General features: G+C 47.7%; 1 protein-coding gene across 1 annotated transcript in view; it reads right to left on the reverse strand.

The window, feature by feature from the left end:
• Positions 1 to 13,061, reverse strand: part of PGLYRP1 (peptidoglycan recognition protein 1) — a 133,536-nt gene extending 120,475 nt beyond the window's left edge. Inside the window, exon 1 of the mRNA XM_063938331.1 lies at positions 11,646 to 13,061. The gene's annotated coding sequence lies outside the window, so the exon portion shown is untranslated. The remainder of the gene's footprint in view (positions 1 to 11,645) is intronic.
• Between the last annotated feature and the right edge of the window lie 693 nt (positions 13,062 to 13,754).

Raw genomic sequence — 13,754 nt, forward strand, 5'->3', positions numbered from 1 at the left:
CTTTGGTCTGCAGCTTATCTCCTCAAATAATTCACTGTTAGTCCCAGCTAAAGTTTCCTTTGGCAGCCTCTGTTCCTCGGTCTCTGTTTTTGTGGACAGTGGAGCTGCAGGGAACTTTATGGATTTAACATGGGCCAAGACCTTAGGTATTCCTCAGTTAGCCTTGGGTAGGTGTATCACCATGCATGGTTTAGATGGGAGTCCCTTGTCCAATGGGGTTATTTCTCTCTGTACACCTCCTGTTCTACTCTCGGTAGGAGCTCTGCATTCTGAAAAAATTGAGTTTTTCCTCACCCATTGCCCAGCAGTTCCAGTGGTTCTGGGTCACCCTTGGCTGGCCTTTCATAATCCCATCATTGATTGGCAGTCGGGGGAGATCTCACAATGGGGTACCATCTGTAATAAGGAATGTATTACGCTTCCCATCAGAATAGCTGCTGCCATTCCCGCACCCATTCCTGTGGAATACCAGGATTTTGTTGATGTTTTTTCCAAGGGCAATGCGGATATTCTGCCTCCCCATAGGCCTTATGATTGTGCTATTGAGCTAATTCCTGGTGCCACTTTGCCTAAGGGAAGGTTATATGCATTGTCCGGACCTGAAACTGTGGCCATGAATGAATATGTTAAAGAAAGCCTTGGGAAAGGATTTATCAGGCCATCTAAATCCCCTTTAAGTGCAGGCTTCTTCTTCGTAGAGAAGAAGGATGGTTCACTCAGACCCTGCATTGACTTTAGAGCCTTGAATAAAATCTCAGTAAAAAATACTTACCCTCTGCCACTGATCTCTGTCCTCTTTGATCAGTTACGTTTGGCTGTGATTTTTTCTAAGATTGACCTGAGAGGAGCATATAACCTCATCAGAATCAAGTCAGGGGATGAGTGGAAAACGGCATTCAGTACTCAGTCAGGCCACTATGAGTATCTGGTTATGCCATTCGGCCTGTCTAACGCTCCGGCAGTTTTCCAGGATCTCATTAACGATGTGCTCCGTGAATTTCTTGGAAAATTCGTTGTAGTCTACTTAGACGATATTTTGATTTATTCTGACTCTGTAGAACAACATGTTACCCAGGTGCGTCAGGTTCTAAAAAAATTACGTGAAAATCACCTATATGCCAAGCTGGAGAAGTGTGAATTTCATGTCACGGAGGTATCCTTTTAAGGGTACATTATTTCCCCTCGGGGATTCCGTATGGAACCAAAGAAGCTCCAAGCCATCCTTAGTTGGGCGCAACCCACCAACTTAAAAGCAATTCAGCGCTTTTTAGGGTTTGCGAACTACTATAGAAGATTTATTCACTCTTTCTCTGACCTAGTTGCTCCCATTGTGGCACTGACTAAGAAAGGAGCGGATCCTACCAATTGGTCACGTGAAGCCGAGCTGTCTTTTCAGGCCTTGAAACAAGCCTTTGTCTCAGCCCCTGTCCTCAGACACCCCAACCCAGAATTGCCTTTCATTGTTGAGGTTGATGCCTCAGAGGTTGGAGTAGGGGCTATCCTATCTCAGAAGGATCCGGATTCCCTTGAATTACACCCTTGTGCCTTTATGTCCAGGAAATTCTCTTCTGCTGAATCCAACTACGATGTTGGTAACCGGGAATTGCTGGCTATTAAATGGGCTTTCGAGGAGTGGAGGCATTGGCTTGAGGGAGCGACTCATATCATTTCAGTTTTGACTGATCACAAAAATCTTCAATACATTGAATCAGCTAAACGACTGAATGCCCGGCAGGCTCGTTGGGCTTTATTTTTTACTCGTTTCAAATTCATTATCACCTTCAGGCCAGGTTCCAAGAATACCAAGGCAGATGCCCTGTCACGCAGTTTTCTTCCAGTTCAAGACAACAGTCCTGTTACTCCCATACTTCCGTCTTCAGTCATTCGGGCAGGCCTCACACAGGATTTATTTACCCAGTTAAAGCTGCTTCAACATCAGGCTCCTGGAAATACTCCTGCTGGTCGTCTTTTTGTCCCTGAGTTTTTGAGAGCAACTGTTTTGACGGAGTTTCATGATAGCAAAGTTGCCGGGCATCCGGGAATCGCTAAGACTTTGGAATTAGTCTCCCGCTCAGTATGGTGGCCTGGTCTTTCCAAAGACATTAAGGAGTTTGTTTTTTCGTGTCAGGTCTGTGCACAGCATAAAGTTCCCCGTTCTTTGCCTATCGGTCAGCTTATGCCCTTGAATGTTCCTCTTAGGCCATGGTCTCATATCTCCATGGATTTTGTGGTGGACCTCCCTCTGTCAGCCGGATGCCGAGTCATATGGGTGGTAGTGGACCGTTTTAGTAAAATGGCCCATTTCATTGCTCTTCCCCGATTGCCATCTGCCCAGGGATTGGCAGTCTTGTTCCTCCGCCATGTTTTCAGACTCCATGGGTTACCCACTGATATTGTTTCCGATCGGGGTCCACAATTCATTGCACAGTTTTGGAAATCTTTTTGTGTCTCATTGAAGATGAAATTATCTTTAACGTCAGGCTACCATCCCCAATCCAACGGGCAGACTGAGCGAGTTAATCAATCACTAAAACAATATTTGCGGTTGTACTCGGCCAAACTCCAAAATGACTGGTCTGAGTTTCTTCCATTGGCGGAGTTCGCTTACAATAATGCCTGTCATTCCTCCACCAATGTGTCTCCATTTTTTGCAGTTTTTGGTTTTCACCCCAGAGCTAATTCCTTTTTTCAACATTCCTCTGTCTCCTCACTGACCTTGACCTCTCATCTTAGGCTCATTTGGAGAAAAGTGCACCTGGCTCTCAGAAAAGCGGCATTTCAGGAAAAGAGATTTTCTGACAGGCTCCGGCGGCCGTGCACTTTTAAAGTAGGAGATAGGGTGTGGTTGTCGACTCGCAACATTAAACTTCGACAAACCTCAGCCAGATTGGGTCCTAAATTTATTGGACCATTTCACATTATCAAAAAAGTCAATCCAGTTGCCTTCCGGTTACGTTTACCAAAAACTTTACGGATCGGAAATACTTTCCATTGCTCATTGCTGAAACCATATGTTTCGTCCAGTAGATTTCCTCGTAAGATATCTCAGGGGAGATCACCAATAGTTGTACAGGGTCAGCAGGAGTTCTTGGTGGAGAAGGTTCTCGATTCCAAGTTGTCCCGGGGTCGGCTTTATTTTTTGGTGCATTGGAGAGGTTATGGTCCAGAAGAAAGGTCTTGGGTCCTGGATAAGGATCTCCATGCCCCGAGGCTCAAGAGGGCATTTTTTCGAGAATTTCCTCGGAAACCTGGCTTTAGGGGTTCCTTGACCCCTCCTCAAGGGGGGGGTACTGTTAGGCGCCGGGGTCCGCTTGTCGGTGCGGCCCGGCGCCTAGCAACCAGGGACGCCGTGCGCGTACAGCCGCCGGCTCCCTGGCAACGCTAGACGCCGGGCGCACGGAGCCGCTCAGACCCTAGCAACGGGGACGCCACGTTCGGGCCGCGTTCCCCGTTGCTGGGTCTTTTCTAATTGTATAATGGTGTGCTGGCCGTGCAGCATGCAAGCTGCACGGCATTACTTGTGATTACCCAGTCTGGCTCCTGATTGGGGAGCTCACAGTTATAAGCACCCTTTGGACTTCTCACAGACGCCGGTGATAGCTTCCTGTTTGCCTGTGTCGGTTACAGAGAGTTTCCAGTCCTGCTCAATCCGGTTGTTCCTGTCCTCAGTGATCCTGTACTCGGAAGTTGTCATCTGTTCCTGGAGTCTGACCGAGCACCTTTAACATCCTGTGGTGTTTGTGAGTCGCGGCGTAGCCGTGTGTTGCGGCTTGACCGCTTACTGTTTATTATTTTGTATCTTTGTGTTCTGGAGCTTTTGCGGAGGATTCCGCTCCCCCTGATCCACTCTGGTATCCAGCGGTGCTGGATAGGAGTTACGGATCAGTGGATCTTTGGTTGTCCTTTTCCCTGGCGGCTAGTCCGCACATACTTTTTGGTTTAGTTAGTTAGCTTGTAACCCCTGGCCTGGTTGCTTAGTCAGAGGGCCCCTTGTTATCACCCTGTCTCGGATTTCCCTTTGTCTCCCATTAAGACCTGAGGGGGCATCGGGGTTGGGCAGACATAATCCGCCCTTCGAACGCGGCTGCCATGGGCTCAAGCAACCATAGTCTCGCAGGGGATCTCTGATAACACGGGCGAGACAACGGAGTTAGGGCGCCAGGGGTTACTAGGCTCTCCTGCTCCCACAACCAGTATATATTTCCAGTACTCAGACCTCTGCCATAAGATCTCCTCTGGTCTGGAGTACGGGAATCATAACAGCGGGAGGCAATACATCTACCCAGTGGGCTGTCACAGTCATATAGTCCTGAGTCTGCCCTGCTCCACTTGTCCACATGTCCGTGGTTAAGTGGACATTGGGTACAACTGCCTTTTTTAGGACACTGGAGAGTCTTTTTCTGAGGTCTGTGTACATTTTCGGTATCGCCTGCCTAGAGAAATGGAACCTAGATGGTATTTGGTACCGGGGACACAGTACCTCAATCAAGTCTATAGTTGGCTCTGAATTAACGATGGATACCGGAACCACGTTTCTCACCGCCCAGGCTGCCAAGGCCTCAGTTATCCGCTTTGCAGCAGGATGACTGCTGTAATATTTCATCTTCCTCGCAAAGGACTGCTGGACAGTCAATTGCTTACTGGAAGTAGCACAAGTGGTCTTCCGACTTCCCCTCTGGGATGACGATCGATTCCCAGCAGCAACAACAGCAGCGCCAGCAGCAGTAGGCGTTAGACTCAAGGATGCATCGGAGGAATCCCAGGCAGGAGAGGACTCGTCAGACTTGCCAGTGACATGGCCTGCAGGATTATTGGCTTTCCTGGATAAGGAGGAAATTGACACTGAGGGAGTTGGTGGTGTGGTTTGCAGGAGCTTGGTTACAGATTTAGTGGTCAGTGGACTGCTTCCGCTGTCACCCAAAGTTTTTGAACTTGTCACTGACTTATGATGAATGCGCTGCATGTGACGTATAAGGGAGGATGTTCCGAGGTGGTTAACGTCCTTACCCCTACTTATTACAGCTTGACAAAGGCAAAACACGGCTTGACACCTGTTGTCCGCATTTGTGTTTAAATAATTCCACACCGAAGAGCTGATTTTTTTTGTATTTTGACCAGGCATGTCAATGGCCATATTCGTCCAACGGACAGCAGGTGTCTCCCCGGGTGCCTGACTTAAACAAACCACCTCACCATCAGAATCCTCCTTGTCAATTTCCTCCCCAGCGCCAGCAACACCCATATCCTCATCCTGGTGTACTTCAACACTGACATCTTCAATTTCACTATCAGGAACTGGACTGCGGGTGCTCCTTCCAGCACTTGCAGGGGGCTTGCAAATGGTGGAAGGCGCAAGCTCTTCCCGTCCAGTGTTGGGAAGGTCAGGCATCGTAACTGACACAATTGGACTCTCCTTGGGGATTTGTGATTTTGAAGAGCGCACAGTTCTTTGCTGTGCTTTTGCCAGCTTAAGTCTTTTCTTTTTTCTAGCGAGAGGATGAGTGCTTCCATCCTCATGTGAAGCTGAACCACTAGCCATGAACATAGGCCAGGGCCTCAGCCGTTCGTTGCCACTCCGTGTCGTAAATGGCATATTGGCAAGTTTACGCTTCTCCTCAGACGCTTTTAATTTTGATTTTTGGGTAATTTTACTGAACTTTTGTGTTTTGGATTTTACATGCTCTGTACTATGACATTGGGCATCGGCCTTGGCAGACGACGTTGATGGCATTTCATCGTCTCGGCCATGACTAGTGGCAGCAGCTTCAGCACGAGGTGGAAGTGGATCTTGATCTTTCCCTATTTTTTTAACCTCCACATTTTTGTTCTCCATATTTTAATGTGTGGAATTATATGCCAGTATCAATAGCAATGGCCTACTACTATATATACTGCGCACAACTAAAAGCCACCACAGGTATACAATATAGATGGATGGATAGTATACTTAATGGATGACGAGTGACGACACAGAGGTAGGTACAGCAGTGGCCTACCGTACTGCTATATACAGTATAATGGACCTGGTGGACACTGTCAGCAAACTGCTAAACTACTAGTATAAAAAGAAAAAGCCACCACAGGTATACAATGTAGATGGATGGATAGTATACTTAATGGATGACGAGTGACGACACAGAGGCAGGTACAGCAGTGGCCTACCGTACTGCTATATACAGTATAATGGACCTGGTGGACACTGTCAGCAAACTGCTAAACTACTAGTATAAAAAAAAAAGCCACCACAGGTATACAATGTAGATGGATGGATAGTATACTTAATGGATGACGAGTGACGACACAGAGGTAGGTACAGCAGTGGCCTACCGTACTGCTATATACAGTATAATGGACCTGGTGGACACTGTCAGCAAACTGCTAAACTAGTATAAAAAAAAGCCACCACAGGAGTGTTTTTCAGGCAGACAAACGTATACTGGTGGTCACTGTCAGCAAAACTGTGCACTGTACTCCTGCTATAGCTGCTCCCCAGTCCCCACAATTAAGCAGTGTGAGCACTCAGCACAGATATATCATGCAGCACACTGAGCACAGATATGGTATGGAGCGTTTTTTTCAGGCAGAGAACGGATAAAAAACTGGTGGTCACTATCAGCAAAACTCTGCACTGTACTCCTCCTAACAGCTGCTCCCCAATCCTCCCCACAATAAGCTAAGCAATCAGATCAACTGTAGTATATAAACGGAGAGGACGCCAGCCACGTCCTCTCCCTATCAATCTCAATGAACGTGTGAAAATGGCGGCGACGCGCGGCTGCTTATATAAAATCCGAATCTCGCGAGAATCCGACAGCGGGATGATGACGTTCGGGCGCGCTCGGGTTAACCGAGCCATACGGGAGAATCCGAGTATGGCTCGGACCCGTGTAAAAAGGGTGAAGTTCGGGGGGGTTCGGTTTCCGAGAAACTGAACCCGCTCATCACTAGTAATGTATAGAACATCAGCATTGCTGACTGTTCCGACATCTGCAGCAATTGTCCATGAGTGACAGCTGCTGGTTGCGGAGCCCTGTATCCACATCAGGGTCTGGGCTGTCCCTGGTTATGGAGGCATCTGGACCCGGGGCTGCCCAGGACAACTTGCATGAGTAGCGAGATCTTCTGCACGTTCAGTGAGCAGGCCAGGGGGAGTGACACTGTGCATCAGAATGGGCTTGTAGCACTGTGGGGAGGCTAGCAGTGATTGCTGGAGGAGGGGGTTTCACTCCCCCTTTACGGCATCCGCGATGGTCATACGTCTCGGTGCGGCTGCTTCCAGCTTCACCTCAGTGAAAAGCCAAGGCAGGAAGGGTATTAACTACATGTAAAGGGCAGGTATAATACATCTACCCCCCTGACTGGCACCTTAATCCTCCTCTTTAGAGTTTCTGTTCTCTATTGTATCGCTCTGACATTTCTTATTTTAGTTCTAGTGTGTCCTTCTATATCCCTGGGGTTGATCTAGGAAGATTTAGTACGGGGTGGAAGCCATATGCCTGCATGGTACGTATGCTATTCCGCTTTCCTTCCACTTAAGGCAGCCGTGGTGTGAGTACAATGTCAGAGGCGCTATATGCTCCTGTCGGGTGGTAACCTGTATGCCGGCTGTTGGGACCCTGGCGCTCAGTATACCGGTGCCAGAATCCCGACAGCCGGCATACCGACAGTTATTACCCAATGGGGGTCATTCCGAGTTGATCGTAGCTGTGCTAAATGTTCGCTCCACATGTCAGTCCCCCCCCCCCCCCCCGCACAAATACAAAAGCATCGCAGGGTGGCGATGCTTTTGTACTTGTGGAGTAACTCCCGGCCAGAGAAGCTCCTGCGACTGGCCGGGAGTTGATTGTTGCTGGCACTGACCGCCGCGGCCCGCCCCCCCAATGGTCCGACCTCGTCTGCATTGGCCGGACTGCGCCCCCTAACGCCGCCGTCCTGCCCCCCTCGCCCAGCGACCGCCTCTGTCTCAGAGGCGATCGTTAGGCAACGACGGCTGCACTGCGGCGCCGGCGCAGTTCCAACCCGATTGCTGCAACAATCGGGTCAGAATGACCCCCAATATGTCTGCACCAACCCTGCATTCCGCTTACTGGACCCTATTAATCTGCAATCCTTTGCCTCGCATGCTTGGGGCCACCCATTGTAGGGCAACGCCGCCTGGCATGATAACCGCCATCCCCCATCTGTGACCCACACTCATTGCGATCACGCCGCAATTAGTGCGAGGTTGCAGAAATTAGGGAAGCCTCCTGCCGGCGCAGCCTGCCTGTAATGGCAGGAAGCCCGCTGCCATCTTTTTGATCGGAGCGGCTGCATGTGACAACACACAGCTGCCCCGATAACGCCGCTAACATGCCCCCTGTTTGCATCACCACGCACCCATTTCTCTGCAGCCGCCCCCGCAATGCTCAGTCTCTGCCTTTGAAACGGAGCGTTGCCGCCACCCCCTCCTGCCCCGCGAACGCCTCTACCTGTCAATCAGGCAGAGGCGTTCGCGTTTACTGTGGGTCGCCGGCAGTAAATGCGGGTGCATGCGCGGGATGAGCCTTGCACATGTGCCCGCCGGGAGAACGCAGAAACTCCGGTCACGATCCAACCAGAATTTAAGCCCACTGTGCTCTCTTGTTTTTTACCCCCCTCTGTATTACTGGATTAATCTTTTGTACTATGGTGGTCATTCCGAGTTGTTCGCTCTGTAATTTTCTTCGCATCGCAGCGATTTTCTGCTTATTGCGCATGCGCAATGTTCGCACTGCGACTGCGCCAAGTAAATTTGCTATGCAGTTAGGAATTTTACTCACGGCATTACAAGGTTTTTTCTTCGTTCTGGTGATCGGAGTGTGATTGACAGGAAGTGGGTGTTTCTGGGCGGAAACAGGCCGTTTTATGGGTGTGTGTGAAAAAACGCTACAGTTTCTGGGAAAAACGCGGGAGTGGCTGGAGAAACGGGGGAGTGTCTGGGCGAACGCTGGGTGTGTTTGTGACGTCAAACCAGGAACGACAAGCACCGAACTGATCGTACTGGCAGAGTAAGTCTCAAGCTACTCAGAAACTGCACAGAGAAGTCTTTTCGCAATATTGCGAATCTTTCGTTCGCAATTTTAAGATGCTAAGATTCACTCCCAGTAGGCGGCGGCTTAGCGTGTGCAATGCTGCCAAAAGCAGCTTGCGAGCGAACAACTCGGAAAGAGGGCCAATGTACTATGTTTCTGATGTCTGGAAAGCACCTTGAGTCCTGTTGGAGATAGAGCGCTATATAAATAAATTTATTATGATATTATTATTATCCATTAACCTGTCATATACTTAGGGGGATTAGGAAACCCACCACCTGCAGAAAGTTCACCAAGGGGGAAATTCAATTTCCGGTGACTTGTTTGCCTGGCTGAATTGTCATGACACCCACTGTGGGGTCTCACACAAAAGTGCTTGCTACCCATAGGATAACGAGCTGTTCTGGGCGAATAGGGGGGTGAATTGTCCGGGTGAAGGGTGTGAGTCAAGATGCCGTTTAAACGCCACGGCAACTGCAACTCTCCCCCTTTGTCTGCATTTCAGTTTCCCCAAAGTGTTTGCCCGCTGTAGGGGTAGAAGGAAAGGAGCACTTGGATGGGTAATAAGTAATAGTTTAGATTGAACTAGTGCACATTACAGTCACCATTTACTGTATCCCCTATAGGCGCTCTAGTCCCTGTAACAGTACTAATGGATAAATGTATTATAGAGGCACACATCGTGCCGCTATAACACTTCCTGCTTCACCTCACTACCGAGGTGAAGCAGGAAGTGACATCAGCAAGATGTAAGAACACCTTGTCTCCTGAACCGGGGGAGCAAAAGCTCAGTGTTGACACGCTGTGTCTCCTTCCCAGCCGACTCCTCTGCGCATGTGGGGGATCTCGCTACTCACGCGAGATCCCCAGTGCAGTCAGGAGCCGGCACCCATCACAGACAGGGACAGCTCTGTCCCTGCTGTGGTGAATGGGGCATTGCCACCTGCAGCTGTCGAAATCGACAGTTGCAGGTGTCGGAACGGTCAGCATATACATTGGCCACGCATAGCGCCGCTGTCACTGTGCACACCCAGCCAGTGTCTTACATGGGGAGAAGCGGTATAGCGCATATAACGTACACTGATACTGCTTCTCCCCAATATTGGAGGGTAATACATTTCCCCATATATGTGCAGAAGGGCATGTACTGTATTGTGCCTCTGGCTACTGCCTTACCACAAGAGAACTGAGGTTTCCCCAGACAGGCATCAGACAAGAAACGTTTCTGTCCTGTGTTACTCAATGCTGTGTTAAGACCGTTCATTTCCCAAGCCCGCTGGTGGCCTGAATCTGTTAGGCGGTAAGGCTCTTTAGGAAACTACAATGAGATTTACAAGAGATCACCCACATAAAGTCAGAATATGTATTTATATATATCGCCTTGCAGCAGATTTATGTCCCACAGTAATGGGAGGAGCAATGCATATGGAATATAGCTACTGTATGTGTAATAACTAGGTAAGTATTCAGGTAAGTGCTTATGACATCTCTTTTCCCTTAGGACTCTCCGGTTCTTGATTCTTAACTGAGAGGTGAGTACAGGAGCTTCCACATAATGAACTACTTATATAGCTCTAAATACCAGTTTATTTAGCATACAGATTGCAATAGTGAACTATGTGAAAGTTGAATAAACACTAACTTGTAAAAGAGCAGTTACAGTACCATACATCAATTTTTAAATTGTAACAATGTATTTCACACTAAGGTCATTTACTAAACTGCTTCCAGATTCTCAATGAGCGAATACCTGAATTTAAGCATATACAGTAGGCTATATGTGACCATAAATGCAATCTTACGTAACCCCCTTGAGGGTATATGAAACAGTATTACTTTATGCATATACTTTAACTTTACATCGATACGATTCTATTAGTGTCTACGATTACCCCAAGACTGTCCCCACAATACAATTCGGTTGGGTACTACTTTGCCAGTGTCATTTAGAATACCCGTGTGATAAATGAAGAAACTGTTGGGGCTTTTCCAAATAAATCCAGTTTAAGGTATTGCTTATTAACACTTTAGTTCCTTCCTTTTAAGTCATTGTAATATACAATAGGATAATTTCTTATTCCAGACAGACTAGGATAGGATTGACAAATGTAGATAATGGTACGCTGAGGCTGTGGCTATCCAAGATGCTTCCACAGGACAAAGTTAGTCTGTATTGCTAATGCTGACTTTAACTGAGATGGGTAGTCTTAATGTCAGACTCTCTTCTCCCTTTCTCTTGCCTACTGTTGGTACCAAATTAATTATCCAAGAGATTATGGCACAGTACACTGATTTATCAAATAACTGCTGTTATAGCTGAATTATCACAGGCAAATGGTTCCTGACAGAAATGCAGAACGCTGTAGACTGAGAGTATGTCATAGGCTCACTATGAAGTCTGTCTGCCTGCGCTTTCCCTGCGCTGTTATATGAGATGGGTTTGCTATAGCATTTTATACACTGCAGTGTTAACTTTAGCTGATTTACAGTCAATATAATAAGTGCACTTATTTATACTCTGGTGTTTGAAGGTGACTTGCTGGGGAAATAGTGTTTTTACACTGCGGTATAGCGTTAACGCTGCTTTCAATATACCTCTCCAGTTGTCTGGGCAGTAACTGGCCTCCTGCAGCCTTATATGGCGAGTGGCTCCACCTCACAATCTGCCTCTCTCAGTCTCTCAGCCTGCAGCTATCAAACTGGAGCAGGCCATTCCTCTGTACTGGTCCTCGGTCGATGGGCTCTACATCTACTTGCCCTCTGGGGCGGATCAGTGACCCCTTACGCCCGACGTCACCAGGACTCCTGAGAGGGTCACAGCTCAAACTCTGCTCTCACTCACTTGCGCTGCCAGCTGTCTCCTCACCGCACAGTCCGTCTCCCACAGCGTTTACCTCAGGGCCCCTCTGCCCAACTGCCGCTCACTTTTCAACTGTCACTTGCTGTAGCGTGAGGAACAATGTCAGAAAGGATAACTCACATAGTGGGGTATTACATACAACCCTGCTGAAAAGATGCGTGTCCTCACGCATTAGACAATTTTATGCATCTCACAATTTATCACTTTGGAGTCAACTTTCTAAAAAAATCTTAATATGATAAAAATTTGGTAGACACAAGTTACACATTTACAAGTTTTCCACTTTATATCTACATTCATATTATCTTTAATGGGTAGAATTTATGACAAGATATTCTTCCTCTGGGACTCCATACTTGGTTAGAACTGACATCATGGGCTTTTTGTCCATAACACAAAGTTCTTCAGTATCAATACATGTCAGCTTTTGTACAACAGTATCTAGGCGATTCTGTTCTGAAGACCCCAACCTCTCTACTATGGGTATATTGACAATTCTTCCAATTTCTTCTCTACACGTGGTAGCGCCATAATCTGGTTGGTTATGGTGGGCCACACTGGAATGGATATAATTTACTCTAGGTATACTCTGAGATGGCGGTTCTTGAGGAAATTGTGACCTGACTACAACCTGCAGACTCTGTTGCACTTTGTCACTCTGTTGTTCCGTATATCTATCTTTTTGTATTACGAATTCCCTTTGCTCTGTGATATTAGGATATTTTTGTCTGCGTCTGTATGGCCTCCTTGGACAGTATGGTGGGCCGCCATGCCTTTGATAAGACCATTGGTGATTAGCCCTTTCTGCAGCACTTTCAACTTCTTCCAGCCCACCACCACCTTCATTATATTCATAATATTGCTGGTAGTTATGTGGAGGATATCTGTGATCTAGAAAGTGCTGATACTGATTGTGATCTACTGCATATTTGCTGCCTTGCACTGGGACACCACCAGGACCAGTTACATTTGCTGCCTGTAGACCTTTCTCTCCTTTGACCACATGAAACTCTACAGTCTCTCCGTTTTCCAGACTTTGAAGATATTTTCTTGGGTTGTTCTTCTTGATGGCCGTGTAGTGTACAAAGATATCTCTCTTGGTATCATCTCGATTAATAATAAGAATTTACTTACCGATAATTCTATTTCTCGGAGTCCGTAGTGGATGCTGGGGTTCCTGAAAGGACCATGGGGAATAGCGGCTCCGCAGGAGACAGGGCACAAAAAGTAAAGCTTTCCGATCAGGTGGTGTGCACTGGCTCCTCCCCCTATGACCCTCCTCCAGACTCCAGTTAGGTACTGTGCCCGGACGAGCGTACACAATAAGGGAGGAATTTTGAATCCCGGGTAAGACTCATACCAGCCACACCAATCACACTGTACAACCTGTGATCTGAACCCAGTTAACAGTATGATAACAGCGGAGCCTCTGAAAGGATGGCTCACAACAACAATAACCCGATTTAGTTAGCAATAACTATGTACAAGTATTGCAGATAATCCGCACTTGGGATGGGCGCCCAGCATCCACTACGGACTCCGAGAAATAGAATTATCGGTAAGTAAATTCTTATTTTCTCTATCGTCCTTGTGGATGCTGGGGTTCCTGAAAGGACCATGGGGATTATACCAAAGCTCCCAAACGGGCGGGAGAGTGCGGATGACTCTGCAGCACCGAATGAGAGAACTCCAGGTCCTCTTTTTGCCAGGGTATCAAATTTGTAGAATTTTACAAACGTGTTCTCCCCCGACCACGTAGCTGCTCGGCAAAGTTGTAATGCCGAGACCCCTCGGGCAGCCGCCCAAGATGAGCCCACCTTCCCTGTGGAATGGGCCTTAACAGA

Source organism: Pseudophryne corroboree, chromosome 8 (genome assembly GCF_028390025.1).
Source record: "Pseudophryne corroboree isolate aPseCor3 chromosome 8, aPseCor3.hap2, whole genome shotgun sequence".
NCBI lineage: Eukaryota > Metazoa > Chordata > Amphibia > Anura > Myobatrachidae > Pseudophryne > Pseudophryne corroboree.